At 40.1% G+C, this 27,591-nt stretch overlaps 1 long non-coding RNA gene and 1 pseudogene across 2 annotated transcripts in view; both read left to right on the forward strand.

Annotated features, from left to right (window-relative positions):
• Positions 1 to 27,591, forward strand: part of LOC110302986 (uncharacterized) — a 70,634-nt pseudogene that overhangs the window by 15,181 nt on the left and 27,862 nt on the right. Inside the window, exons 3-4 of the transcript XR_015048442.1 lie at positions 9,420 to 9,480; positions 9,886 to 11,267. The product of XR_015048442.1 is annotated as an uncharacterized LOC110302986 (transcript). The remainder of the gene's footprint in view (positions 1 to 9,419; positions 9,481 to 9,885; positions 11,268 to 27,591) is intronic.
• LOC147002692 (uncharacterized) lies at positions 17,042 to 26,161 on the forward strand. The gene is made up of 2 exons (XR_015048443.1): positions 17,042 to 24,158; positions 25,022 to 26,161. It is a non-coding gene; the product is annotated as an uncharacterized LOC147002692 (long non-coding RNA).

The following is a 27,591-nucleotide window of genomic DNA, read 5'->3' on the forward strand; positions in this document are numbered from 1 at the left end:
CTGTGTCAGTTAGTAATCCCGAATTCACAAGATGGCTAATTTGTGGAACTAGTATGTTAATCTCTTGTCCCTCCAATCCAAATGCACAAAGCATAGGAAGTTGTCTGTGAGAATTCTGGGTAGTAGTATGATCAATTCTAGATATCCAAATGTAGGAAGTTATACTTAGACAATAAATTCCATTAACCATACAAATAAGTATTCCTTTTATTCCCACAATATAATTTACAATTTCTTTACCTTCCTCTGCAGGTTGATCAGATCCACAGTGGTCATAAGGACCAGGTAAATTCATTGACCAACACAAGAATATCCATGTCTCAACTTCCTATCTTAATTGGAGGATTAGGAGTATAAACCCAATAAGGATGACTTGACTCCATTACTTGTGTAGTAAGTAATGGGAACTAGAAACAGACAGCATGGCAAGGAATGAGTAGTAATCAGAGATTTTCCAGACAGTCAAACTATTGTTTCTCTTTTATCAGCCAGTTTCTTAAGCTGTCACTATATACGAGGATCAGCTGTCTGCTTCAAAATCAATCAATCAATCTCTCTCTCTCTTCCCCCTAAACCATGCTATCCATGTCAGCTGCAAATGCTTCCGCAATACCTAGCTTGCTCATGTAGAATTGTATTTAGTTTTGATGGAATCCAGTTTTTCATCTCCCTTAGAAACAAATACATAACCTCCACCCCACTGTAATTCCATCCTTGCTTTCCTTGTGATGTTAAAACATTGAGAATGCATTTCAGCAGCTGTTTTCCTGTTTCATTAGCATTTAAAATTATTTAAAGTCAATAATGCATTGTTTAATTTATCTCTAGGGGTCCTTATCTTTCCCCCTTTTTCTTTTAAAAACATCTCTTTTAATGTATGATTAGATCTTTTCACAATTGCTTGACTTGTAGGATTATGGGAATATCTGTAATATGTTTTATGTTATGTCATATAAAAATTGTTTCATTTTGTTAGAAAGATAAGTAGGTGTATTGTCATGTAAAGTTTTATTTTGTGATGGCATCCCCATAATTACCATTGTTCCTAGTAAATGTGCTATTTATTAATATCTAATTTTAATTAGTAATTATTAAATATTACTTATCATTAGTTATTATTTATCTTTAAATAATTAAATACTTATTTAATACTACAAAATTTGCACTTTCAGAGCTTAAGGCAGTTGTCCATTGAAAGCCTGATAAGTATCAATAGTATTATGTATATATTTTAGCTTTCCAAATTCTGTTAAATGAAATACTTCTTTTTGCCAAATTTTCTTTGTTCACCTCCAGGATTACTGCTTGCAGGTAAAAGAATTTGACTATATATGCAACAATTAGGACACTTTTTAATGATTTTTTAAAAAGTTTGTGGCCATGTAACTGAGAACCTTCTCTTTAAGCTCTTACTTGATGCTTCTAACCCATCTCTATTAATAATTGATGTATTTCACCATTACCTTGAATCAGTAGTACTGGAAATCCAGTATGAGAAGGAATGAGTTATATACAGTGGGTAATTTCTGTCTTTAATTGCCTTTGTAACTGAATAAATAATAAGGATAGTTCTGAGTTATCAGGAACAAGTTCAGCAGTTTCTGTCCATAAGACAAACCCTTCTGCATACTGAGAATCAGTATAGCTTTCTCCGTGACTCTTTTTTTTTTTTTAAATCCATGGGAGAATCTGTTCTGTTCTTTTTATTAAAGCTGCTTTACCTTTATGATATGGTAGTGATAGTAATTGAACAATCCTATTACCTGCCTCTAATTGTGTGGTTTTCTTAACATAAGCCATGGCTTTAATTTCACTTTGATAATTTCCATTTATTAACCCTGCATGTACAACAAACACTTGATCTTCACAGAATTACTCTTACTGTTTCTGTAAGAATAGGACCATACACACCAGTGGGTATTTTATATCAAGGAATTTGTGACGACAGTGTAAGATATTTACCTACTGCTAAGTGAAGAGCAGCAGTACCTGAAGTAGCATATATTATCTCCAATATTACATTTACGTTCCCCTAATTGCCCTGTTGATGAACTGTTGCATTGCTAACAGAATATTGTTGGCTCAAGTTATCTGATCTTAGGCCCCAGGGTAGCCCCTTATCTCATTTCCTGATGATAAAAAACTGCCTGGGATGTTTCTTACTGATCAGCATTCATTAGCCCAATGTCTGCCTTTTCCACATCTATTACAAGTTCTTGGTGGTTGATTGTTTTAAAATGAGGTATTTCCTGTAGTAGGCAAACGTCTGCTTTCTTTTTTCAGATACTCAAGCCTCCCACAGTTAAAGCACCAAGTGTGTGTGTGTGTGTGTGTCTGTGTGTGAGAGTGATATAAAACATTTAGCTAAGGCGTTTGTCCAATTAAAGCTGCATTATATGCAGCAGATCCAAACAGTCTTATCACTTTTTACCATTCTTTATTTGCATTTTCAAAAGCCAAAGATTCAAGTAGCACCTTTCTTTTTTATTTATTTATTTTATTTTATTTTATTTATTTATTATATGTAAGTACACTGTAGCTGTCTTCACACACTCCAGAAGAGGGCATCAGATTTCGTTATGGATGGTTGTGAACCACCACGTGGTTGCTAGGATTTGAACTCAGGACCTTTGGAAGAGCAGTCAGCACTCTTAACCACTGAGCCATCTCACCAGCCCAAGAAGCACCTTTCTTATATCTGGATCTGCTACTGCTCTTTGCACTGTTGAAGTTTTACGGAAAGTCATTATGAACCTCCCCAGGACTTTAGGTAAATTTAGTAACAGAGATAGTCCTTTCTCCTGGTTCCTCAACTCTATTCCAGGCTCGTAAAGACACAGAATACTTCTTTTTTTTTAATGAGAAGGGGTCTGCTTGGTTTAGTTCTTTTTTTAAGTACCTCTTTTTTTTTTTTTTTTTTTTTCTTCATACCTTTTCTCATCTTTTGGGAAGTAACTTTTTTTTTTTAATTTTCATACCTTTCTTCTTTTTGGGGGGAAGTCTCAAGAGCTTTCCTACCTGTTTACTTAATATTTGAAGTTGTGCAGTAAAGTCAGAATGTCCCCTTTTAAAGTCTATCTCATGTGAAGGAGGGGGAGGAAATTCCTCACGTCCAGTCTCTTCTGAAGTATCCTTCTCACTTATTGACAGATTATCCTACTGTACACTAGATCTCTATGTTTCTGATTGTTCACTCTGTAATTGTCCTAAGACATTTGAAGTGAAAGTACATAAAGACCAAATCTTTATAGGTATTTACTCGGCCATCTGGTGGGCCTGTTTTAAAGACCTTAGCACTTATTTCCACACCGACAATTTTAATTGCATATTTGGAGTTAGTTTAATTAGTGCAAAGAGTTCAATAATCTTTCTTTTGCTTTTACTCTACTTCCAATAAAAATTGAATTAGCTGCACATACTTCTGCTCTTGAGATGAGAAATTACTCAGACCAGCTGGTAAATTTTCCATGGCCTCTGCCAAATCCTGGAGACACACTTACCTCTTTGTAAGTACAACTTCTTTCACCTCCAGTCTTGGTGAGTCTGGATTCCTCCCCGTCCTGGTCCACAAAATTGGGTACTATTTATTGATAGATATTGTTGGTGGTAGGTGCTGCAGTAAAGAGAAGCTCGCCAATATGCTAAGTCTTCATTTTTTGAAGGAGCAGAGGGGTTCAACCTACTTGGAAAAGACTAATACCCAGCTAGCTCACTCCAGATACTTGTTTCGGGAAATATTAAAAAAGGGCTCCAAGTTCCTGTGCTTCTCCCTGCTACTCTCTGCCCTGGTGGTCTCCCTGGTCAGTTCTTATCTCATGGAGACTCTGACTCAGAGCTCCAAAATCTCTCCATCCAGTTTGCTAAGTTCCTATTGGCAGGTTGCTACCATGCCAGCCCCATGCTTCAAAACCCCCACGACCTTTATGGTGCACATCAGGCAAGCCCCCACTTTGCTGCCCTACCTTTCTCTCTTGAACCCAGATGAGCCATCTCCTGAAGGAAAGCACAACACAAACTTAGTTCAGAAACAAGGTAACTCAATCTCTGGGCACAACAACTAAAATCCTAATCTTGTAAGCCGTATTAAATCTAAATCCTCTGCTGCAAATCCTGATGGCTCTCCCGTTGAAACCAGGAGACACTATCCCTGTCCAAAAGGACCCTCTCTCCTTCCTGCTTCCTTTCTTCCCCATCCAGCCTGGAACTCCTGCCTACTCGCTTAGTGATTGGTTCTTTATTCATTAGGGGATGGTTCACAAGAAGTCACCTTAGTACTTGGGTTGGAAACCCTTCCCTGAGAGCGGAATTAGCATAAAAATACAAGCAACCCTAGGGCTATCCACAACTGGCTATTTTATTCTAACTTTACCCAAGGGTAATTGTGGCTGGGAAAGGTTGCAGCTACTCACTGTTATCTTGCCTTAGCTCCCTGTGAGCAGATGACCCACACAAACCTCAGTCCCTTTTGACCATGGCTAGCCATAATTAAAAGTTTCCCAGGAGTGTCTTCAGAGCAAGGTTGGTGCAGTTCCCTCTGTTCTCAAGTAGCACTAAGTGCAAATTGTCTAGACAGAGCATTTCTTCAAGGTTCAAACAGTCTCAGCAATTTCTCAGCCTCTACTGATTGTAGTAAAAGCTTCGTTGAAACATTCCACTTAAAGCCAGCCATAAAGACTTTACTATACATATCATGACAAAGGCTATTTCTCACTCTATTGTAGCTGTTTTAGGTCGAGGTCTTTGATCTACTTGGTCTTGAGTTGTGTGCAGGCTGATAAATATGAATCTATTTGCATTCTTCTACATGCAGACATCCAGTCACATCAGCATTTGTTGAAGATGCTTTCTTTTTTCCATTCTATGGTTTTGCCTTCTGTCTTAGTTAGGGTTTTACTGCTGTGAACAGACACCATGACCAAGGCAAGTCTTATAAAAAACAACATTTAATTGGGGCTGGCTTACAGGTTCAGAGGTTTAGTCCATTATCATCAAGGTGGGAGCATGGCAGTATCCAGGCAGGCATGGCACAGGAGGAGCTGAGAGTTCTATGTCTTCATCCAAAGGCTGCTAGTGGAAGACTGACTTCCAGGCAACTAGGGTGAGGATCTTATACCCACACCCACAGTGACACACCCATTCCAACCAGGTCACACCTATTCCAACAAGGCCACACCTTCAGATGGTGCCACTCCCTGCTCCAAGGATATACAAACCATCACATTCCACTCCCTGGTCCCCATAGACTTGTTCAAAAACATGAGTCTATGGGGGCCACACTTAAACATAGCATAATGCAAAATGCATTTAGTCCAACTTTCAAAGTCCTCATAGTCTATAGCAGTCACAACAATGTTAGAAGTCCAAAGTTCAAGGTCTCTTCTGAGATTCATCCAACTTAATTAACTGTAATCTCCAAAGCAAGGCAGGAAACCAGCTGGGCAAACTCCAAACTCTGCATCTCCATGGCTGATGTCAAAGCGGTCTTCAGATCTCCACTCCTTTTTCATCTTTGTTGACTGCAACAAACTGCTTTCTCCTGGGCTGGTTCCACTCCCTGTTAGCAGCTTTCCTCAGCATGTGTCCCATGGCTCTGGCATCTTTAACATCTTTGAATCTCCAAGGCAATTTCAGTGTTACAGCTTCTTGTTTCAGTGTCTGGGATTCCACTTGATCTTTTGGACTCTTCCTAAGGGCTGGCATCACTTTTCCAGCTCTGCCCTCTGTAGCACTTTAAGCTCAGGTTGATCCACTCCACTACGGCTGCAGTTCTTGGTGATCACTCCATGATACTGACATCTCCAATACACTGGGATATTCCACTCCTACTAGGCTTCACCAATAGCCTCTCATAGGCTCTCTTCAGGGTGCCAAGCCTCAAATCCTTTGCATGACCCCTTTAGTCCTGGGCCATCAACTACAGCTGAGGCTTCACCTTCTCCAATGGCCTTCCTTGGCCTCTCACAGTGCTAAGCCTCAGCTTCTCTCCATTATCCCTTCATTCCTTCACAAGCACTACCACCTGAGTAACTCTTACATATTACCAAGTCCAGCCGCAGCATGAGGTGCAACCTTGGTTATCTCTGGAACACAGCTTCTTTGTGCTCCCAGAAAACAATTTCCAGAAGATTTCACCTCAGTGATGCTTGTCTCTTCTTAATCACTGCTAATTCCTTAGCTCCAGCTAACCAGCATCAATTTTCCCAGTGGTTCCTTCCATTCTTAACTCTAGAGCCAGAGCCACATGGCTGAAGCTGCCGAGTTCTGCTGCTTACAGGAACTAGAACATGATCCCCTTGTATTATTACATTATCACTAGCTTTATGTTTTCTAAACCCTTCACTGCCTAAGCTTGGCTATCCTGGTTCTTGCTCGGTAGATTGACCTTGAATGTAGAGATCAACATGCTTGTCTCATGGGATTAAAGGTGTGTACCACCATGCCTGGATCTAATTTAGCCGGGTAGGATCTTGCCCCAAGGTCCCACTCCCTTAATCTTTATCTCCTAGAACACAAGATTTTGCTCCATTTCACTTCCTGGTACTCCTTTAATACTCAAACCATATATTTTATATTTTTCCTTTCTAAGCTTGCTATGCTTATTCAAACTTCTCTTCATAAGACTTAACCAGAGAACAAAGTCTCTGCTGGGCTTTTTTGAAACTTCTTTTGTCAATGCAATTAATCCAAGTCTCTTCACCTTAGTCTCAGGCAAACTTTTCAGACAAGGGCAAAAAGTAGCCACATTCTTCACCAAAATACCACAAAACCAGTCTTTATGCCACATTCTGAAATTCTTCTCCTTTGAAATCTCTTGGGCCAGGTCAACACAGTTCAAATTACTCCCAGCAACAAAGTCTTCCATATTCCTACTAGGATGACCCATTAAGCCCCATTTAAAGCATTCCACTGCTTTCCAAATCCAAAGTCCCAAAATCCACATTCTTTCAAATAAAAGCATGGTCAGGCCTATCACAGCAATACCCCACTTCTGGTACCAACTTGTCTTAGTCAGGGTTTCTATTCCTGCACAAACATCATGACCAAGAAGCAAGTTGGGGAGGAAAGGGTTTATTCGGCTTACACTTCCATGCTGCTGTTCATCACCAAAGGAAGTCAGGACTGGAACTCAAACAGGTCAGGGAGCAGGAGCTGATGCAGAGGCCATGGAGAGATGTTCTTTACTGGCTTGCCTCCCCTGGCTTGCTCAGCCTGCTCTCTTATAGAACCCAAGACTACCAGCCCAGGGATGGTCCCACCCACAAGGGGCCTTTCCCCCTTGATCACTAATTGAGAAAATGCCTTACAGTTGGATCTCATGGAGGCATTTCCTCAACTGAAGCTCCTTTCTCTGTGATAACTCCAGCTGTGTCAAGTTGACACAAAAATAGCCAGTACACCTTCTTTGTCAAAAAATCAAGTGTCTATAGGTGTGAGAGTTTATTTCTGAATCTTTGATTTGATTCCATTGATCAGCCGGTCCATTTGTATACAAATACCATGCAGTTTTTGTTACTATTGCTTTGTAGTAAAGCTGGAGATCAGGGATGGTGATACCTCCAGAAGTTCTTTTATTATACAGGATTGTTTTAGTATCCTGGGTACTTCTTTTTCTGTGTGAAGTTGAGAATGGCTCTTTCAAGATCTGTTTTAAAAAAATGTCAAAATTTTGATGGGAATTGCATTGCTTTTGGTAAGATGGCCACTTTCACTATGCTAATCCTACCAATCCATGAACATGGGAGATCTTTCCATCTTTGTATTTATTCTTCAATTTCTTATTTCAGAGACTTGAAGTTCTTATCATACAGGTTTTTCACTTGCTTGGTTAGAGTTATACCAAGGTATTTTGTATTTGTGGCTATTTTGAAGAATATTTGTTTCTCTAATTTCTTTCTCAGCCTATTTATCATTTTATAAAGAAGGTCTACTGATTTCTTTTTCTGTTAATTTGTATCCAGCAATGTTGCTGAAAGTGTTTATCAGCTGTAGAAGCTCTCTGGTAGAAATTTTGGGGTCAGTTATTTATACTATCATATCTTCTGTGAAAATATCCTGAGTTAGGTAACCAAGACCCAAAGGACATGCATGGTATATACTTACTTATAAGTGGATATTGGCAATAAACTACAGGATACCCATGATAACCTCAGTAGACCCAAAAAAGCTGAACAAAAATGATGACCCAAGTGACAATGTTTGAATATCACTTAGAAGAGGGACAGATGGAGGGACAGAACTGGGTAGGAAAGAGGATGGAAAAGGGACTAGGGGGCATTCAAGATCAGGTGTGGGGAGAGACTGGAGAGAGGCCAGGAGAATGAATGGAAATATACAATTGCTGAGGGTGGGGAGTGAGGGGTGGGATCATCTCAAGGACATGCCAGAGACTAGTGATAGGGGATACTCCCAAGATTCTATGGTAGTGACCTTAGCTGAGACTTATAGCAGTAGCAATAGACAACCTGGTGAGGCAACCTCCTGTATCCAGGCAGGACCCCCAATGGAGGTAGAATTTGTCCTGTTTGCAGGAAATGCAAGAACAAAGGTGGACCCGAGACTGAGGAGTAGCCAACCAATAACAGCCCCAATTTGAAACCCATCCAATGGGGAAGAACCAATCCCTGACACTATTAATGATACTCTGCTATGTTTGCAGACAAGAACCTGGCATAACTGTCCTCTGAGAGGCTCCACCCAGCATCTGACTGAAACAGATGCAGAGGCTCACAACCAAATGTTGGACAGAGGTTGGGGACTCTTACGGAAGAGTTAGGGGAAAGATTGAGGGCCCCGCAAGTGATAGGAACTCCACAGGAAATCCAACAGAGTCAACAAGTCTAGACCATTGGGGAATCTCAGACAACTGAACCAACAACCAAAAATCATATATGGGTTGGACTTAGGCCCCATGCACACATGTAGCAGATGTGTAGCTTGGTCTTTATGTGGGTCCCCAACAACTAGAGCAGGGACTGTGCAAAAAACTGTTGCCTGTCTGTGGAATCTGTTCCCCTAACTGGGCTGCTATGTCTGGCCACAATGGCAAGAGGGTGTGCCTACCCCTGCAGAGACTTGATGTGTCAGATACCTGGAGGGGGGCGGGTTGTTTCCCACTCTCCCAGGAAGGAGGGAGGAGGAACTGTGTGAAGGGGGTGGGGGACTGGAAGGAGAGAAGTAGCAATCAGGATGTAAAGTGAATAAATTAATTAATTAATCAATGGGGAAAAGTCCAAAAAAAAAAAAAAAAAAAAAAAGAGGAAAAATTGGGAGGCAGAGGCAGGCGGATTTCTGAGTTCGAGGCCAGCCTGGTCTACAGAGTGAGTTCCAGGACAGCCAGGACTACACAGAGGGAAAAGTCAAAGAGACCCGACATTTGTAAAAAACAAAATTAAAAAAAAATGTCTGGTATCATATTTTAGGATACAAATTGGAAGACCTGAATAGTGAGGAACACCCTCAGCGCTCTAGAAGATATGGAAGGTAAATTTCATTTGAAAGCTGATACAAATGCATTACTGATTTAATGGGAAACGTTAATGGGAACTGAAGTTTTAAAGAGAAGCACAGCTTTATGTTTTTAATTATTATTAAATTCTCACAAGACCATGTCCTTGAGTTTCAGGTAGTATTTAGTACCATGCCATTCAATTGTCATAAAAGGCCTACACATTGATCTGGTGTTTGGCTTATGTCCCAGACCTTTTATAAGCAAATAGTTCATAGTAAAGCTAGTGTTACTCATATGCTTACAGTGATTTTCTAAAGTTTAGTGAGAGGAACAGTTTATAGGAGGCATCTTAATCTCTATAGCACATGTCAAGGGGAACAAAATGTTAGCCTGTGTGAATGCACTGTGACTACCTTTTGTTGTCTCTCCTTTGATAGACATAAGATCTGTCACTCTGAATACAAGCCTTGTGAACTTAAGGGACATGGAAAGAAGCAATGTACCTTTGCAGATAAAAGGTTTCTTCAAATATATGAAAGAATCCATACTGAAGGGAAACCCTATGAATGTAAGCAATGCAGTCAAATCTTCGTAAATTTCTGTCATCTTCGAAAGCATGAAAAAAAACATACTAAAGAAAAACTATATGAATGTAATCACTGTGGTAAATCCTTTCCAAGTCGCAATTCTCTTCAAATACACAACAGAACTCATACAGGAGAGAAACCCTATGATTGCAATGAGTGTGGTAAAGCCTTTACATGTAGCAGTAATCTACTACTACACAAAAGAACTCACACAGGAGAGAAACCCTATGATTGCAGTGACTGTGGGAAAGCCTTTGCAAGTAGCAGTAATCTTCAGATTCATAAAAGAAAGCACACTGGAGAGAAACCCTATGGATGTAACCAATGTGGTAAAGCCTTTGCATATAGTAATGCTCTTCAAAAACATGAAAGAAGTCATACTAGAGAAAAAATCTATGAGTGTAATCAATGTGGTAAAGCCTTTGCACGTCATAGAAGTCTTCAAAATCATGAAGAACATCATACTCTTGAAAAACCATATGAATGTAGTCAATGTGGTAAAGCCTTTGCCTATAGCAGTAATCTTTATATACACGAAAGAAGTCATACTGGAGAAAAGCCATTCAAATGTACTCAATGTGGTAAAGCCTTTCCAAGTCACAGTTCTCTTCAAATACATGAAAGAACTCATACAGGAGAGAAACCCTATGACTGTAATGAATGTGGTAAAGCCTTTGCATGTCGCAGTAATCTACTACTACACAAAAGAACTCATACGGGAGAAAAACCCTATCATTGCATAGAATGTGGTAAAGCATTTGCATGTAGCAGTAGTCTTCAAAAACATGAAAAAACTCACACTGGAGAGAAACCTTATGAATGTAACCAATGTGGCAAAGCCTTTGCACGTCGAAGTGATCTGTATATACATGAAAGAATCCACACGGGAGAGAAACCATATGAGTGTAATCAATGTGGCAAAGCCTTTGTACATTGCATTAGTCTTCAGAGGCACGAACGGACGCACACTGGAGAGAAACCCTATGAGTGTAACCAATGCGGGAAAGCCTTCACACGTCGCTTTAGTCTTCAGGTACATGAAAGAAGTCATAGTGGAGAGAAACCTTATGAGTGTAATCAATGTGGGAAAGCCTTTGCAAGTCGTAGTAGTCTTCGATATCATAGAAAACATCATACTGCTAAGAAACCAAATTAATCAGTGTGGTAAAGCCTTTCCATGTTGTAGTCATCTTCAAATCCACAAAAGAAATCATACTGGAAAGAAACTATGAGTGTAGTCAATGTGGACAAGCCTTTATATGTCACAGTAACCTTCATAATCACACAAAAAATGTCATGGAGAGAAACCCTACAAAAGTAATTGATGCAGTAAGCTTTGGCATGTAAGTTTAATATTGGGACATATCAAAGAACTCATACTGAGAGAAACACTGTGAATGGAATCAAGTGATAATGCTTCTGCATGTTATGGTCTTCAAAGGCATGAGAGAATTCCTACTGGGGTAGGAATGAAGCCAATGAAGCCATAGCCTATACCATGAAGCCAATAAATGCAGTAAAGCCTTATAAACAAGCACATTTGGTGGGAACACTGAGTGAGCCCACTGGGAATTATGTAAGATTAGTAGAATCATTTCATCATTAAAATATTGTCTTTTTTTTTACAAATTGTCATCCAAGAATAGAGGAACACAAAATAATTTGAATAATAAACCTACTTGCAAATGAAAATAATATTAATACTGCCATTATTTTTATGGATTACTTTATTCCGAGGAATTAATACTTGTTCTTAACCCTTTCTCAGAAGCACAAATGAATGGCAGAGAAGTGTCTCCATGACTGAAGGTGGTTGCTGCTGAGCCTAATGACCTGACTTTATATGTAATGTGGAACTCACATTACTCATGCAAGTTTTTCTCTGATTTTTACAGTTGGGCTGTGTCATATGCACACACGTAATGGTACATATATACAAAAGTGTTTTTGACAGGTAAATAAGGGCCAATGATTTCACTCGATAATTGAAGGCACTTCCTGGAACCTGGACTACCTGTGTTTGATCTCTACAACTCTGCTAGAGGAACTAGGGAATTGACACCTGTAAGTTGTCTTCTGACTGGCACATGCACAACATAGCACAGGTGTATACACACAGACAAAAATTATTATAGATGAAATTAAAGAAAATAACTGAAATATTGAGAACATAAATGATTTACCAGTCATAACAAGTGCATTCTAGTATCCCAAGAAGTTTCTGTTTCTCCAAAGAATGGTGTCTCCTGTTTAAATCTTACATTATCCTTTCTTTCATTCTCTGATTTAAAGATAGGTCATTTTAAAACCATCTCAGCTGGGTGTAGTAGTCCACGCCTGTAATCTCAGCACTTCAGAGACAGAGTCAGGTCAATTTTTATGAGTTTCAGGCTAGTCTGAACTACGTAGTTAGATCCAGGATGGCATAGCTATGAAGAGAGACCCTGTCTCAAAAATTACAAAACAAGAAACAAGACCGAAATACATCAATAACAACTAAAAAATCCCCCAAATCAAACAAGCATATCTCCTATTATGGATCTTTTTAAAATATGATATGGAAGTAGTAAGAATTTTGTAATTTTCATTTCTTTAAAAAACACAGTAACATTATGGAAATATATTTTTGTTTTAATCCCAGGTGTGAGTATATGGAACATCTATGATTTGCCTCATATGTAATTTTTCTTCAATTGTGTCATGTTTGGAATTCTGGAGACTTTTCAGAGGACATCTATAGAAATGCTATGGCCCCAAGAGGCAACGTGGATTGATGGTTGGTAGCTGAATGCTATTGCTCAAAGAAACAAGAGCAAAAAGTTAGATCTCCTGATGGCAAAGGTCAACTTTGTCCCAAGGACTTCGGCAGGAAGCAATCTGATGATGACATTGCTTCTTTCCCTATATCCTTTCCCTTCAGACTTACTACTCAGGTTGAAAGAGAAGAAGAAAAGGGGTGGTGGAGAAGGGTAGAAGAAATAACCCACAAAGCAGCAAACGCTGGTACAATTGGCACCCAAACATGGGGCTAGGCAGAATGGGAAATTTTATTTCAAATGCCATAGAGGAAACAGCTGGGGATGAAGGAAGGGATTTTTGTTTCAAGATGCCAGCAAAACATTTATTGTGGCTGCTTACCTTGGATATTTCCTGATTTGTTCCCAGGGAGGATCTTCTGTGTTTGTTTTGTTTTTTCTTGTCGTTCTTGTTTATATTTATTTTTTCTTCTCCCCGTATCCTGTTTCAAAAAAGGTGGGAAGAAAGGCTTAGCAGTTGGAAAATTTGGGAGTGAAAAATGAAGGGACTAAGAAACAAAAATGGCAGAGGTGAGAAAACAAAAGGGTTCACTCTGCTCTTTCTTTTTCGAAAGGTTTACAGAATTGCCAGGGCTACTGGAAAAATTGCAGGTGGATGTTGAAGCACTTTGGAAAGTACAAGCACTGGAAAAAGGAGAACAAAAAGACTCAGTCCAGGTGACTGCACAAGATAGCAGGACTTTCTGACAGGAATAAAGTGGGAAAGAAACTGCTTTGGAGGGTCCTCGGGTCAGAAAAAAACTAAGAAAAGATGGCAGTCGAAGGAAACAGCTGATTTCAAGAGAAAGGGTTAATCTCAAAGCTAGTGTGCCTTCAAAGTGGGAGCAGGGCAGCCTGGAGTTACAAAATCACTATCATCTTTCCCAGTAATCATGCAGCATATGCCTGCTGATAGGGTAAAACAAAGTTATGTCAAGATAGGATGGCATCCTGTTGAGTTGATAAATCTAAGGCATTTTAAGGAGGCCATGGTTTCATATGGGATGCCCTCATCTTATATGAAACAAATTTTAAATGACTGGTCTACTCAAAATAGAAATATACCTTTACACATGCTGAAAGGAAGGAGCTGTGAATATTGAAAAGTGAAATAGTGTAAGGGGAATGAATATAGTAAAAGACCAAATGCTAGGCAAAAGGCAGTACTCTGACATGCAAGAACCAAATCAATTCAATTTTGTTACTATGGAGCAATGTTGCTTGGTGGCTTTAAGAGCTTGGGACAAATTTGAGAAGAATGATATAAGATCCACTTCATTTACAAGGATTATATAAGGAACTGAAGAAACCTTCACTGATTTTTTTTTTTTAAACAAAGATTAGTCTCAGCTGTAAAGAAAGCCCCATCAGACCCTGATGTAAGGCAGGTGTTGATAGAAACCTTGGCAGAGGAAAGTGCAAATACAGAATTATACCATCAAAGGCTTGGAAAGCACACATGGATTAGTGATAAAAGACTGATATTGGTTCTAATGTGTACTATGCTCATAGCATAGATCAAGCTATAACTAGAGGTCTCTAATATCAAAGTGCTTCAATTGCATGAAATACACTCATTTGAAAAGAGACAGTGACCAAGCCGTTAAAGATCTCAGATCACAAAATACCAGTTTGTTAAATGCAAGAAATATGATATTTAGTACTGAAAAAGTAAACAAGGCGCCTTTAAGGGTAATGGGTTTTCTAAATATACACCAGAAAGACAGCCTAGTCATCAAACTATGTTCAGGGAATGTGGCAAGGGTTTCCATTGGACCAATGCAAGCTACTGCAGGCAATGCTGCTCTAGACCTGGCCATAGATAAAAACATCTTACTATATTCTCCAGAACTCAGTGTTATAGAAATATATACTGAAGTCTATGGTCTTTTGTCTTCCAGGACAGTAGAGAATGATCTTGGGAATGTGCAGATTGACTTCTCAAGGATTCATTGTCTATCCAGAAATTAAAGACGAAGACTTCAAAAGAGAAATTAAAATTATAGCCTATGTAAAACCGGAGATGGAATTTAATGCAGGTGATAGGAATTGTTCAGCTTCTACAGTTTCCCTACATCAAAGTCAAAATAGTCAAGTAGAAAGAACAGGAGGGTTTGGAAGTACTGGAAAACATGTTCTGGCAAACAATTTTTAATGATCATAGGCCAAAATTAAAATTGCAAGTAAATGTATTGAAATAGTAAGTTTGGTGGGCATAGGAGCAGATGTAACTATTACTTATCAAAACTCTCGAAATTCAGAACGGCCACTTCCAAAAGTTTACACACAGTTTCTAGGAACTGGAAAGTTTTCTCAGACAAAATGTACTGTGGATCAAATGTATGAGACCAGGATGTCAAAAAGGAAAGTTAAAGCCTTATGTGGATGTCATACCCATGTTTATAGGGAAGGGCTCTTTTACAACAGTGGGCTCAGATTAATAATTCCCACAATTATGAATTCCCACAATGATGAAATTAGGGCTGAACTGGTACATGCTCCTGGGAAATGTATTGCTATGCATCATCAAAAAATAACTCAAGTCTGTGCCAATTGTCCAAACACAAGACATCACAGGAATTGAGTTTCCAAATTTATAAGGGAGGCCACCACTGAAGTACCAATGGCCCTACCCTTAAAATGGTTGACTGGCATGCCCGTGTGGGTAATGGCCCTTAACAAAGGAAAAATTATAGGCATTTGAGCAGCTGGTACAAGCGCAGCTGTAGGGACAACAAACAGAAGCGTCTACTGCTTCGTGGAATTCCTCTTTTTTTTTTTTTTTTTTTCTGAGACAGGGTTTCTCTGTGTAGCCCTGGCTGTCTTGGAACTCACTCTGTAGACCAGGCTGGCCTCGAATTCAGAAATCTGCCTGCCTCTGCCTCCCGAGTGCTGGGATTAAAGGCGTGCGCCACCACTTTTTTAAATAAAAAAAGAAATCAGGAAAAAAAAAAAAACAGAGAATGTTAACACATTTAAGAGTGGAAATAGAGGGGCTGGTGAGATGGCTCAGTGGGTAAGAGCACCCGATTGCTCTTCTGAAGGTCCAGAGTTCAAATCCCAGCAACCACATGGTGGCTCACAACCATCTGTAACAAGATCTGGCGCCCTCTTCTGGAGTGTCTGAGGACAGCTACAGTGTACTTACATATAATAAATAAATAAATCTTTAAAAAAAAGAATTTATAAAAAAAAAAAAAGAGTGGAAATAGAATAAGTCAACTAATGTGCCCCATACAACCTCAAATTCCTTTACCTTCTTTATTCTCTAAGCTGTGGCCAAAGAGTATTTAAAAGTTTGATTTTTTTTTAAATGGTCCCCTTGCATGAGCAGAATAGGGAAAAGTTTGCTTTCACAGTACCTATTTATGATAATGATCATCCAGTAGAAAGATCAGTGGAAAGTTTCATAAGGAATTATTAAATAGTCTGAGTTTAAGTTAATATTTTGTCCAACAACCACAAGAAATAATTTGTAGGTAATTTCCTCAAACCATTGTTTATTACATGGATATTTTGTTCTCAGAATCTGAAGAAATATTTTAGAGAAAAAGTTTAAGGAAACAAATGATTCTGCCATGCTAGGAATCAGAGATTGCTCCTGAAAAAAACTACAGTGAGGAGATTCTATTAACTATTTGGATATAAAATAAGTCAACAGAAAATTCAACCACAAAAGATACAGATTAGAAGAGAGCAGCTGCAAAATCTTTGGTTTTCAAATACTAATGGGAGATATTAATTGGCTACCACCTACTATTGAATTAATTACTCAAGAGTTGAGTAATTTGTTTCAAACTTCAAAAGGAGATTTATACTTAAACAGTCCAGAATGGTTAACAGGGGAAGCGAAGTAAGAGTTAACTCTGGTAGAACAGAGACTACAAGATGCATATGTGGATCACATAGATCCTGAAGTTGATTGTATTTTGGTTATTTTGCCTTCAACTCATTCTCATACTGGCTCATCATGCAAAGGGAAGATATGGTTATTGAATGGACTTTCTTAGCACACAAAGTAAAAAGTTAAAGACTTAAATGGAAAAGGTTTCTGATTTAATCATAAAGGGTAGAATAAGACTACACCAACTGTTAGGTGCCGACCCAGCAGAAATCATAGTACTTTATACTAATATTAAGATTATGTCAGCCGGGCATGGTGGCGCACGCCTTTAATCCCAGCACTTGGGAGGCAGAGGCAGGAGGATTTCTGAGTTCGAGGCCAGCCTGGTCTACAAAGTGAGTGCCAGGACAGCCAGGGCTACACAGAGAAACCCTGTCTCGAAAAACAAAAAAGAAAAAAAAAAGATTATGTCATTATGGGTAATTAATAAGATTGACAAAAAGCTTGTAGCAACTATTTGGGATAAATTAACAGCAAATACCCTGAAAGCAAGCATTTTCAGTTTACAAACTGAATTGAATTACAAAACTAATTGTTTTCCCACATATAAAGGGAATGCCAGCTCCCCAAACACCCACATTCTATGTGGATGCAAATACATTGTATGGTGGGTTATAAGTCAGGTGATAAGTCTCTCTCTGCATGCTTTTGAGGAGATCCTGTACCTGAGGCAAAAAACAGGCTGGCTCCTGCAGGAGTTTGGAAGCCTGCAACATCACAAGGAATGTCAAGTGAGGTAAGTTATGGAGCTCCAGGGCCTGCAGGCTGGGTGTGGGGAAGCAATTCCCTGGCACGCCATACCACCTACCTTCCTATCCTTCCTTCTCCCTCTCTACTCCACCCTTTCTTTGCTCCTGCCACACAGCAACCCCCGCTCCCAGCCTTAAAACAATCTATGTTCTCTCCTACCCCAGGGCATTTGTCCATGCTGTTTGCAGTATAGAATTGCTGTCTCTCCAGCTGTCCCTAAGGCTCCCTTCTTATATCCTCTGTTACTGTCGATATTCTCATTTTCTGTTTCTTTCATTTCCATCATAGCACTCCACCACAAAAAAAAACCCAAAACAAACAACAACAACAACCCACTCATGAAGACAATTGGAGGTGCCAAGCTCAGAGTTGATAGTGGATGAATGACTGTCCCGCAGTGAGGAGTGAATTCGTGAAAGCGTGATTGAATGGATGACCTGGAACAGGATCTTTTGTGGAGTAGACACTGGGACAAAGCATTTTGAGTTAGTAAGAGAACATAATGGGGACTGGCACATAGCATGAAAGCTCGGTCAGTGTAACAGTGCTCAGTGTCTGTGGAGAATAGAGACATGGCTCTCAGACACTAGGCTGCACATGGCTCTGCCAGCTCCATCCAGCCCCAACCACTTCTGTCCGTAGCCCTTGGAGGCAGAGGCCTGCTCAGTGCACAGCTTAGAGTGACAGATAGGTGGGGAGCTTTTGAGGTCCAGGGTGCTCATGTCCCAGTGTTCTGACTACTATGGTTTAGGGTTGTTGGGTCCCAGAGTCCTCAGGTGCATGCCTGGGTCCAGGGTCTTTGGTGCAGAGTCCTGGGTTCTGTGATCTTGGTCTGTGTGCATAGTCCAGGGTCCTTGGGTCCAAGGTCCTCAGGCACTCAGAGCACTGACCTCAGCCTGTGCAGGTGCAGAAGCTACAGTAGTTGCTGGAGGAGAAATAGAAGGTAAGAAGCCATCTGGCCTTGCTGGTGGTAGGCATGGCAACCGGGGAGCTCAGGGCCACATAGTAAGGAACTAGAAGGTTAGTGTGCTGCTCTGGGAACAGGACCAGAAGCTGGGAGGGTTGGAGCGAATATTGGGGGTAGAAGTGGGGGGGGGTAGATTCTGGGTGGTGGCAGGGCTCTCATCAAAGAGGGTGGAAGGGTCTGATGGGCAAGCATAGAAAAAGACAGCAGGGCTGGGCCAGAGGAAAGAATGGGAAAGACAATGTCAGAGGTGGGTAGAGCCAAGGTCGGGCTGCAGCCAGTTAGGCAAAATGATGGATTCTGTGAGGGAACAAAAATGTCAAAATGAACCTTATCAGGATAAATATGTATAGTATAAAATGAATCTTTTAAATTCAAACCCATAAAGTTGAGTCGTTAGTAGCTGTGGACTTGGGTAAATCAGGCTGTAAAACTTATTCGCCATATGGTGGCATTAGCATTCCATAAGTCAATTAATAATCTCCATTTACCAGAACAGGATAATTCTCCATTTACAAAACCAGGATAATTCCAGGGAGAGGAGAGGGTTCTAGGTGCCCATCTTCTTTGATTAACTCATAACGAGCCTGTAACTTCTTTAGAAGGGGTATATTGAGGTGTCCACACAGGTTCATTGAATTTCCATGTAATTTTTATAGGTGGTATTTTTTTCAATTGTCCCTGTGAAAAGTCCAATGAAAAGTTTATGATTTGGGGTACAGGTTCAATAATTCCTTGCGACCCCTTTCCTCCTGATAGCCCATATTTTTCATAAGCCATTGTACTTGTGAAGAGTAAGTAGCACTAGAAAAGGAAATGTAGATCCCTGCATTATTTTGTTGCAGAAGGTCTCTCCTGGAAGGAACCTGAGTTACAAAAGGTAACAGAACCCCCACTATGACTTCTGGACCTATGCACTGTAATCTTGTAGCGCATTGTTTACTCTCCTGAGAGTTAGTAGTTACATCCCTATCAGGGTTGGATTCAGGTGGCCATTCTTCTGTACTTATAATAGAGATATCAGTCCCAGGGTCAATTAATCTTGTAAAGGTTTTCCTCTTATATTTAAATAAAACAATGGTTTACCATTCTCCTTCAATGAAGTGCTTAAATCTACAGTTTTACTTCTATTACCAAATCCTCCCTCAGGAAGTGAAGCACATTTTTTTCCATGGACCGTTGATAACCTTTTTGTATAGTATTTAAAGTTTGTCTTTGTATAATTCAAATGCTGATTTCTGTGTTAGCAGAGAGCTGAGTACTGTCCTGACTTTGGTATTGTTATATTTATGAAGCATTACCTGTCTCAGTGTTTTGTAATCGCACTTCTCTCATCTTCTGATTGGTTTAATAAAGACCTTATGGTCTATAGCTAGGCAGGAGAGGAAAAGTGAAACTTCCAGGCAGAGGTAGAACCACAGGGAAGAATTGAGGGACAGGAGATTTGCCACCCAGACATGGCAGAGGTTAGATGTATTGTGACTGAGGAGAGGTGAAAGACTATGTGGCAAATGTGGACTAGTATAGATGGGATTAATTGTTATACAAAGTAGTCTGAACACGCCTAAGCTATACAGCCTAAGTTTTCATAAATAATAAAAGGTGACTGTGTCTTTATTCCATCTGCTTGTGGTCCAAAGAAAGTCCTGTTATAATGAAAGGACTACGTAAGTCAGTAATAATTGTGCATTTTTTTCTCCTACTTAATTTTGGCAATCATTGGACACACTGTTGTAATTACACTGGATAATCTTCATCAATTATTCCTGTATGATATATGATTCTTTTTATGGGTAAACTACTGTACCCCAATAAAAGTACAACTGTCCCTGGCAGTACAGGTCCCCAATGTCAAGAGTGAAACTTAAAGGACATAGAGAAGAGAAATGGAAATATCTGTTGTGGATAGCCCTGGGGCTAATTATATTTGATGTCAATTCTGTTCTCCTGTGAGTGGCTGTGAACAAGGAATGAGTCAGCACTCAGTGATTTCCTGTAAACCTGCTTCACAACTTATTTGTAAAATAAAGGAGAGCTGATGATTGGGCAGATAAAGGGAAGATGGAGTGAAGGCTGAGAGAGAGACAGAGAAGGAGGAGAAAATGGAAGAGGGAGAGGACGCAGAGGAGGAGGAGGAAGAAGAAAAGCAGAGCAGAAGCACATGGCCTGCAGAAACCGCAAGTTCTAAGGGGTCTCATAGATGTGGAAGATGGTAGTGTAGCGGTAGATCTGCCCAGTCTAGGTACACAGCATGTATTCATATTAATTGAGTTGTGTTTTCATTGCCGGGGTATTTTTGGGTTGGAGATTTACCCCAACAAATATCTTTAAGGCAAAGACTTATCAATAGCAGCACCTTTTTTTGTGTACCAGCTTATAATGAAAGAACATATTAACTACAATCTAAAATAATCACAAATATTATTGCTTTGGTATTTCACACTTTTAATTTTTTGAGGCATGAAGAGGGGGTCAAAATCAATTTCCTGGTTCATGATTGGTGTGATTAGAGTTGGTAGGCCACGCATAGCCATCCTTATCATCCTTAGATCATCATTCCTTAGCCCAGTGTTTTCCTTTCTGGCATTTATTGCATAAGCCATTAGTTCCTTGATTCTGAGTATTGGTGTGTTGCAAGGGTAATTTACATTGTTTCTTTAAGTGGCCAGTTTGGCACCCATTCAAATACTCTGCAGACATCTGTCTTTGAACAGCATGAGTTTCTAAAGCAGATAATTTTGTTCTGTGTGTAGGTCCCCATGTTTCTGCATAATTTAGGCAGTCGATAACATTTCCTGTCACTCTCTGAGGCCTGATTGATCCAATGAAAGAACCTAGTGGGGAAACCCCCACTCTGTTCCCGATTCGAAGTGCACCCAAGAATCACGAATAAACAGACCGTCTTGATGTAAAAACATGAGGTAGAATAATGGCAGAGCTCCGGGTCGAAACATATCTCATGCAGGAAACAGTGGTTTCGACCACGAGGCTTGGAAGCTAGGGGTTTTTATAGAAAAGGGGGTGGGGGAGGAATTGGCGTGGTTTCACATGATTGGTCCATTTAAACATCAGCAGGCTGTACATGCAGATAACATTTAACTTAGGTCAGAAGGGCGGGAGATAGGGAGGCACCCGGCCAGTCCCGATAAGTCATTCTCTTTATCTTCATGGCCAAGCAGCCTCAGGAATGTCTTAACGACAGGCTTTCCCCGGGCATATCCTGGCCTGTTCTGCTATGTTCTCAGCCCCAGGTTTCAAAGCTCACAAACAACTCTTTGGGCTATTTGACATAAATTACATGAATCACAGGTCTCAAGTTTTATTTTCTTTCAATCCTTTGAAATCTTCACTGGTATTATCAAACCCCAGCTGTTTTTATAATAACTCTTGAATTTGTTCCCCTTTTACTCATTTCTCAGTAGCAGATTTGAGTTTCCTATAAGATCAGCATAAGGCTCTGAGGAACCTTGTATAATTTTTATATACATAGAACTGACATCAGGCTGGCAGGAGCCATTCATCACAGGGATCAAGGTAGATGGGATGACTCACCGTATGGCAGAGTCTCTTTGAGTTCCTTGTGTGACAGAGATCCTGCAAGAAGATTCTGCTCTATCTCCTGTGATTCCCTAGAGAAACGCCTGGCTCTGGGTCTCTCCTTTCTTGATCTCACTGTTGGGACTGAGTTTTTCATGGTTATTTGGGCAAAGGAAAACATGGAGAACCATTCCCCTGGAGAATGTCTGATGAGAAATCAAAATGAATGGGGAATACTGTGGGAACAGAAGAAAATTTCTGTCTTCTGCGCTCCTACTCAGCCTGTTTCTTACTCCCCAATTGCTGTAGAAATTATGTGAACCCAGTAAAGAATGTTTAATGTGTCCTGTTGATTGTGTTCTGAGAGGCATTGATCCTAGGGAACATTTTGTGGACAAATGGTATCAGGAACTTACTGGTATATTGGCTACAAGAATCTTGAGAACATTTGATTGACAAAGAGCAAGGCCTAAAGTCTATATTTGTGTTTCGAAGAACGGGCACAAGATCAAAGAGACAGAGGGAAGTGTGCTTACAATGAAACCTAAAAGATATATGCATATAATTAGGTTTATTCTTCCAGGCTCTGTAGACTATTGCCTGGCAGGAACAACTTGGTCTGAACTCAGAGGAAAGTATTCTGTTTAAGAAGTTGGATTGGCTTGATCCCCCTCTGCCATACACAGAGACATACACAGAGGTGGATAGGATAGTATGGCATAATAGAAAAAGTAGAGTAAGACAGTCTTCCCTTTTGGGAACATATGAGGAGAGTGGGGTTGGCTTGCAGAACTGAGGAATGCACTTCCTTTCCTGAAACAGCTAGATGCTTATTATGCTAGAGTAGAGTGCAGCTATTGCATCAAGCCTCATAAATAATAGGAATAACTCCTTGAGATATGCCTTCAACAGATATCCAGGTATTAAACAAAATCCATAACCTGCTACAATGGTTATATTTGAAGACTCATATGAATTTGCATCAGCCTAGAGAGCCATCCTTGGGAAAGTACATATCCCACAGGAACCAAAATTACAGATTTCTAGGTGCTATACAAGCTGCTGCCAGTAAGAAGGTATGATGGGTGGGAGTGGGGTGTTGTGGGCGATGCAGATACAGGATAAGCTGGGTCTTAATGCCTCACATCATGCCCCTGCCCCACACTGGTAATCTCATTGACTCCTGTTCAGTCTTTGATGTCCATTCTTGTGTTTTCCCTGTATGTCCTGGGAACCCATGCTTTCATTTTCATTGTCTGTTTGCTTGACATAAACTAGCTATGGAGAAAGAACTTTTTAATATGGTTTACTTCTTAGATAATTTAGATTTTTTTTCTAATTTCTGTGTCCTATTATCCTTAAAAAACTATGAGTGAGAGCTTAATCCCAGATTGTATATGGTAAACTGTACTGTACCCTTTGTAAACCAGGCAGCCTGAATTACAGAAAGCACTCTCTATATGTAGTGACTTAGTCTCAGTTCTTTCATGCTCTACTTGTATTCAGATTGCAGACTACTACAGAGATCAATAGAATATAAAATTGGAGAAGAGAGTCAAGGAAATTTTTTTGGGGAGGGGTGGGTTTCGAGACAGGGTTTCTCTGTATAGCCCTGGCTGTCCTGGAACTCACTTTGTAGACCAGGCTGCCTCTGCCTCCTGAGTGCTGGGATGAAAGGCATGCTCCACCACACCCAGCTGGAAATTTTTATTTCATTGTTTTTGTTTCTCTTTTTTCTTTCTTTTTTTAAAAAGATATTTATTTTATGTATATGAGTATACTGTAGCTGTACAGATGGTTGTGAGCCTTCATGTGGTTGTTTGGTATTGAATTTTTAGAACCTCTGCTCGCTCTGGTCAACCTTGCTCGTTCTGGCCCAAAGATTTATTATTTTACGTAAGTACATTGTAGCTGTCTTCAGATGCACCAGAAGGAGGGCATCAGATCTCATTATGGGTAGTTGTAAGTCATCATGTGGTTGCTGGGATTTGAACTCAGGACCTTTGGAAGAACAGTCAGTGCTCTTACCTGCTGAGCCATCTCACCAGCTCCTTGTTCTCTTTTTTCAAGACAGGATTTCTTGGTGTAGCCTTGGATGGCACTCTGTAGACCAGGAGGGCCTTGAACTCACAGAGATCTGCTTGCCTCTGCCTCACAAGTGCTGGGATTCAAGGTATTCCCTACGACTGCTCAAAATCAAGGAAATATCCAAAGGGAATATTGGAAGTTTATCTCTCAAGGGAGCCAACACCCTCCTTAATTCACAGCTATCAACTCTACTGCTCTCGCTGGCATATGTGTTTTAATATCTATATTAAAGAAGTTTAGCTACATGGCATTCAAGCACAGACAGACTAAAATCAGAGAGAAACAGAAACAGAGAGATAGAGAGAAATATAAGAATTTAGTGAGTTCACAGGTATTCCAGAGTCATATCTTGAAGGGTAGAAAAACTAAGGACGCTCTTGTCTTCTTGCTCCCTTGTGAAAACGAGGAGAGTATCCATCCACACATCAGTAAAATGGATCATCTAATAAATTTATTTGTCTATGTTCCTTTGCCTCATGACAGTAAGGAAAAAAAAAAACAGTAACAGGAAATGCTAGAAGGGTCTAAATATGTAAAGGGCCTCAGTAATGAAAGGATACATAAAGATGGCTCTGGTATTTCCAGAGTAAATAAGACTAGAAAGCTTTTGCAAGTTATGACGGTCTGAAGCAGTCATTTAAGGAACATAAAGGATGAGGGCTTCACATGATGTAGTGTATTAAAGTTGGCAAGGGCAGAGATCAACAATCTCACAGATTGGCTAAAATGAATCTCAAACCAAGTTTATTTAGAGTGTCTGGATATATCGCTTCTCGGCCCTTTGGCTAAGATCAAGTGTAGAATGTCTGGATATTGAAATATTATAAGTAGTTAAAAGTGCCAGACTAGTTGAAAAGTGATATTTTGGATATTAAGCAACCATACTTGGAGGCTATTCTATTGCGGTCAGAGGGATTCACAGAATATTTTCCCCTTTGTCCTCTCCAGTCAATGAGCTCTCAGCAGTTTGTAGGCCGTTGACCAGATTAATCAGTGTTCTGTACCTGTGGAACGTCACTCATTGTTCATGGAGCCATGGTGACCCTATTCGATGAATTAAAAACATTGTCAGTGTACAATGAAGAGGCTCAATGCAGGCTTCATAGGAAACCATAATTGGTCAAACAAGGCCTTTGTCTTACCCTCACATAGATGGACAACTGGTAGAAAAAGGCTAGAGGACCTAAGGGTCCTATTAAGTCCACTTGACACCTGAGGATCTGTTGAACACTACAGAAGTGCCACACCACCTTCAGTGGGATCTGTGTGACAAGTTCCACAGACTGAGGTGGTTTACCTCAGAAGGGGGAGGGAGGCCTCCTGGAACTGGTTGTGGAACTCTTCGCCGAAGAAAAAAATAATTGAGCCATAGTTCTCATGGCAAAAAATCTGGTTTGGTTCCTCTTGTTCCTTTTCTTATTTACATGTTCCTGGTAGCCTAGGCCAAGACCTTAAGTGAGAATAATGAGTTAAGAAACCATCTTTTGAGATGGTGTCACTAACATGACCATATGCCTGGGGAAACCAATGGTTTACTTTTTAAATCATTTACAAAACTATTATGATAGATAAAAACTTTCCCAACAATAAAATTTCATATGGCTACATTTGTGTCATTGGAGGTGGCTTTTGGTGTATGGTAAAGAAAGCCTTAATTAGAATTAAAATAGTTTAAATTTATGTGTTGAAGATTCATTAAAAAATCAGGCATTAGATGTTAAATAATAATTGACCATATTGGGGCTGGAAAGTTAGCTCAGTGGTTAATAGCACTGACCATAAAGATTTATTAACCTGCTCTTGGAAATATGCCACTAGCCTTGAACGATTGCCCACACTGATTATATTCTTTTAGAATTGTTATGTTTTGATGATTTACATTAACAATGATGTTACCTGTTCTGTTTGTGATTGTTTCACTGGATACAGTTTCTAAGAGAGATTTTTGTGCTTTACTGTGTCAAATGATTTTTGCTGATATTTGTGATTGTTTCAATTCATATAGTTTCTAAGAGATATAATGTTTGGTTTTTTAATGTGTAAAATCCCCTATTTGGGAGCTGCAAAATACACTCAGACTCAAACTGCCCTGTGTTTGTTTCTGTTGTCACCGCTGAATCCTTACCTAGCTTCCAGGACCCACATTCCAGGGACCCTCATACCCGACTTGGGTGGTCTGTGACACAGAAGGAAAATTACCTTTTGGCACTTGCACGATCTTTAGCATTCACCAGGAAAGCTTAACCAAGCACTACAAGAACTGATAACAACCAAAGGAATCCTAGTCCACAGACAATAAGTGTAAGTTTATGGGAGATGTTAATTAGACAGATATATCTTACTAATATTTTTATTTTGATAAAAAATATGTTGCCCAGATGTAAGATGTCAGAGTTTGGCTCCCTCTAGTGCCTACCTACAGCCAAGGGAGACCAGTCAGGTTTTTTTTTTTTTTTTTTTTTTTTTCCATAAACATGAATTGGAGGCGAAATGTCCCTTTTCTTCTCATTTGGAAGCCACATGGAGGGGCATCATGATGATTTTTAGCTGATTCTAGAGCTTTAGAAGGGCATGAAGGTTGATTGTGGAATCATTTCTGGAGAATAACCTTTTGAGGTTGAAGGAAAATGGAGTCTAATGGAAGGGGCCTTTGTGAGCCTATGAAGAAAGACTGATGGACTGTGAACATTTTAATCCTTTCACAACACCAGTCAAGGACTGGCTTTCCTCTGTACACCTGCCATTTGGAATTTTTAAAGATGATCTTTGGTTGGTTGCCTCAGTACCTTCCCCAAATACAGCTGGAGGAAGCAAGATGTGCTGTTGCCTCGGTCCTGGTAAGGGTGCCTCTTCAGAGGGGCTGGGTTTGAAAACAGGAGACTTCCTGTTCTTTGGCGGCTTAGGAAAAAAGACCTCAAAGGAAAGGAACATGTTTCTTACCAATTAAGGGCTGGAATGTCACTGGAACTATTAACAAGTTCATCCTTACCGGAGTTCAAAGATGCCAAAAGTGTCTTCAGAGCTGTGATCTCTGAGCTAAGTGCTTTTAGGGACTTTATGGAGGGGTAAGGTAGTAATGAAATCTTGTCAATAGAAAAAGCTCCATGAACAAGAGAACAGAATTTCTGGCCTGGGTATAGATCTAACATTCCAATGGGGACAAATCAATATCTTGGCAAAGGAGCCATCCCTCTGAAGCAGGGGACTACCCTGAACTATACTAATGAAGTAGATGGAATAATACTTTTTTGTACCAGAGATTTGTGTCAGGATTATGGATTCAGCTAACACTAATCAGGGTCTCAAGATGGACCCTCTTCTCAGAATGGGGAGGGTTCTTCTAGTTCGCTGTGCTGCAGGCTTGTCTGTGTTTGAAGAAGGGGCTTGTGTGTTGCCCTGTGACCCGCTGCTGGAACCTGTGAGGAAAGCCAGGCAAGCTGGGAATCTGAGCCATGGGGAGCAGGGCTGCTATCCCCACGTGGGAAGGAGCTAGAGGACCCTGTGTAGGGTTCATCCTG

Source organism: Mus caroli, unplaced genomic scaffold (assembly GCF_978045245.1).
Source record: "Mus caroli unplaced genomic scaffold, Mus_caroli_1 scaffold_9, whole genome shotgun sequence".
NCBI lineage: Eukaryota > Metazoa > Chordata > Mammalia > Rodentia > Muridae > Mus > Mus caroli.